At 46.7% G+C, this 3,811-nt stretch overlaps 1 non-coding gene across 1 annotated transcript; it reads left to right on the top strand.

Moving 5' to 3' along the window:
* Window positions 1–2,424: 2,424 nt before the first annotated feature.
* TRNAS-AGA (transfer RNA serine (anticodon AGA)) lies at window positions 2,425–2,506 on the top strand. The gene has a single exon. It is a non-coding gene; the product is annotated as a tRNA-Ser (tRNA).
* Window positions 2,507–3,811: the final 1,305 nt, after the last annotated feature.

The raw sequence follows: 3,811 nt of genomic DNA, 5'->3' as shown, positions 1-3,811 counted from the left end.
CTTTTAACTTATAATTCCTAAAACAACCTAATGAAGTTATTTCTTTATTATTCCAACTTTACAACAAAGGAAGCTGAGGCACAAATAAGTTGAGTAACTTGCCCACGATCACATAGCTAATATATGGGGGAAGCTGGGACTTGAATTTAGTAATTTAGTCCCAAACTCTCACTCTTATCTCTGTAACACTAGACTCCCAAGTAAAGACATGAACAATTTCCCGAATTTAACGATACATCTCTCATTCATTGCTGGTGGGAGTACTTTGGAAGACAGTTTACAGTTTCTCATAAAACTAAACATACAATATGATCTAGCAATCTTACTCCTTGGTATTTACCCAAATGAACTGAAAACTTATGTCCATACAAAAACCTAATTTCCAAAACTTGAAAGCAACCAAAATGTCCTTCAATAGGTGAATGGATAAACAATGGTACATCTGGACAATGGAGTATTATTCTGCAATGAAAAGAAATAAGCTATCAAGCTACCAAAACACCCTAGGGAACGTTAAATGCATATTGCTGAGTTAAAGAATTTGAAAGACTTTGTATGATTCCAACCACGTAACATTCTGGAAAAGGCAAAACTATGGAGACAGCAAAGATCAATGGTCGCAAGGTGTTGGGGGGAGGGAAGTCGGGATGAACAAATAGAACAAAGGGGTTTTTTGGGCAGTGAAACTATTTCAGTACAATAATGTAATGTTGGATATATGTCATTATATATTTGCCAAAACCCACAGAATGTACAAGACACAGAGTGAACCCCTAATGTAAACTAGGGGTCGTCAGCTAATAATTTATCAATATTGGCTCACCAATTTTAACAAAGATACCACACTAATGCAAGATGTTAATAATAGGGAAAACTGGTGGGGGTGGGGGAAGTGAGAGTATATGGGAACTTTATACTTTCTGCTGAATTTATCTGTAAACCTAAAACTTTTTTTTAAATGTGTTAATTAAAAAGTGTATGACTGTTAAAGGTGCTCTGGTAAGGTGTCAGAAGGAAATGAAGGACACATAACTAGAAACTGGAAGGAAAGTGATTGTTGTTATAAAGTGAAAGAAACGTGGCTGAATTGTGTTCTACAGTTGGGCGGCAAACAGAATTTATAAACAATGAACTTGAATATTTAGTGAGGAAATTGCCAAAGTGTAGAAGGTGCAGCCTGATTTCTCCTTGCTCTGTAGAAAAAATAATAAAAATAATAATATTATTTTTAAAAAAGAAAGAAAATTGAGGAAAGAATCGTTAAGCAAAAGACAACCATTTTTTGAGGACTTGGAAAATTTTTAGCCACACCTTATACAAATGAGCCTTTCAATACATATCGAGGATAACAAGAATGTGTGTCTGGGTCTGCACATACAGCGTAAGCGACCATAGCAAACCCATACAGATGCTCCGGGTACGTAGGTAAAACATTAACTGACCAGCTAGCATGTGCCGCACACCAATAAAACACACGATCTACACAGAAGGCATAATTTAGTGAATAAATCCAAAAGTTTACTGTGTTTTTACTGGACACCAAGCTCTAAAGACTTTATTTGAATTAACTCATTTAACTCAGGATCCCACATAGAGAACAGAAAAGGATGGAAATTCATGAAAAAGGTGTAATATGTGTATGTGTACGCCACAGAAAAGTATGTGATACGTGTAAATTACGGATAAGCACTTGCGTCCATCTCCTGGAGCAGGCTGCCCCATTAACCCTTGCTCAGCTCTTCTCTCTGTACAGATCTCTCCATGGGTGATCGTTTTCCTCTTTTCTTAAATTAGCACCAATCCGAGAAGTAGACTACGCACTGGACGGGCTCCGGGAAACACCGCCACGCACGGCTTTGGACTCGGAGATTGAAACCCAAGGCGGGGGAGTAAGGAAACTGACTAGCATTCGCAAACTTCTGGGAAAAGGAGCGCATGCTTGGGCCACAATTCAGACTGGGGTCTTCCTCTTGGAAGGTCGCCAGGCTCCAGGGGCGGAGCACGCGCAGTGCCCACAAGCTCGGTTCCTCCGCGGCTCCGCGGTGCAAGCCCGGCTGCGGCCCTGGGCGCTCCCGCAGCCCTGCCCTCCGCCCGGGACACGGGGACACCGGGCAGCCGCGCCGAGCCCCTCCCGGGAAACCCGGCAGTGCGGGTCGGGCCCAGAACTGGGAAGGGGGTGGTCCGGTTCGGGTGACGGGGTGCGGGGGCCTCAGGAGTGTGCACAGCCGCCGCCGCCGGGAGGACCCCCTTCCAGGGGTCTCGGTCCCGCGCTGCGGGAGGGGACCGCCATGCTGCCAGCCGGCCGCCTCCGGAGCGCTCCTCGGCGGTTCGCAGACGACGGGCTGCTGCGCTCCCGACCCCCCTTTCTGCTCCTCCGGCGGGTGCAGTGTCTAGTAAGGATTTAAGTAGCCACCCCAACACCGGGTAGTCGTGGCCGAGTGGTTAAGGCGATGGACTAGAAATCCATTGGGGTCTCCCCGCGCAGGTTCGAATCCTGCCGACTACGGCGTGTTTTTCTGCGCCTGGAATGGAAGTCTCCTCGGTGAGAAAGGTCTGTCTGGAGTCCGAGTCCGGGCTCCGGACGCGGCGCAGGAAGCACGGGGCTCTGATGCTCTAACCCCTCAAGGAGCGGGACTCCCGCGACTGCGAGCGGTCCTCGGTCCTCTTTTCCTTGGGAGACCTGCCTGAAGCTTTAGTGGAGTCGGTCAGGTTAGCCACTGGCTCCCGCATGGCAAGCGTAGACACGTGCCCAGATGCCTGGGACCAACGGCCACGTCCCTTTTATTAGTCCCGTCCATCCTCACGCCTCAGACGTGTGGCCGGGCTGCGTGCTCTGCGGCCGGGAGGGGGGCCCTGCTCGGCCGGCGGGCGTCCACCTGCCGCCCCAGGGCACTAGGACCCAAGGTGGCCGTGGGTGGCGCCCACTAGCGCTCAGGCCCGGGATAGGCGGGGAGCGAGGAGCGGAAGGAATCCAAGGAGGACAATGGCTTCCCTGCAGGAGCGGCGCCCGCGAGACGCCTCTGACCACGTGGTTGACGGGGGCGACCAATCAGAATTACGTCCGGATGTGGCACGCTCAGGAGGGCTCAAAAATGCGTAATCTGAATCTGATCAGAGGAAACCTCAGACAAACCCAAATGAAGGGCCTTTCTACAAAATAACTGAATTGTACTCCTCAAAAATAGCACTATTATGAAACACAAGGAAAGACTAAATATTTCACATTTAAAATGACAATTCAACACATGATCTGGGATTTTCTTTTGCTGTGCAGGGCATTATTGGAACAAATGGTGAAATCTGAGTAAAGCACATAGATTAAATAATTTTATCAGTGGTAATTCCTGAATGCATTAATTGTTCTTTGGTTATGTAAAAGAATGCCTTTCAGAAAATACTGAGATATTTAATGTGCTTTCAAACTCAATCTCCTACAGTTGCAAAAAAAGAGTGTATAATAAATATATATACACTGCACGACTGTCAGCCACCAGTTTATTCTTCAGTAACTCTACTGCACAGGAGGGTGCCCCCTTCTTTTCACCTAATACAATTTCCTTTGTCTCTCTTACTTCTTTTCTTCATAGGCAACATATTCCTTTTTTTATGGAGGAAATACGATTTGTCAAGGATAAGAACTATGAAGGCATTGATAAGCAATCCATGCAGGCAGAGCTTGAAGGCCTACAATCCTTGAGAGAAGGGAAACATGATATGAGGTTCACAAGGGCTTCCCCTTGAGGACATGTTCTATTTTGCAGCATTTTGGAATAGTGCAAAGAAGTCAATGGCTATGATAAGGGAACAGAAG

This window comes from Ursus americanus, chromosome 32 (assembly GCF_024610735.1).
Source record: "Ursus americanus isolate L20-20 chromosome 32, mUrsAme1.1.p, whole genome shotgun sequence".
Lineage (NCBI taxonomy): Eukaryota > Metazoa > Chordata > Mammalia > Carnivora > Ursidae > Ursus > Ursus americanus.
This window is presented reverse-complemented; position numbering and strand designations above follow the sequence as displayed.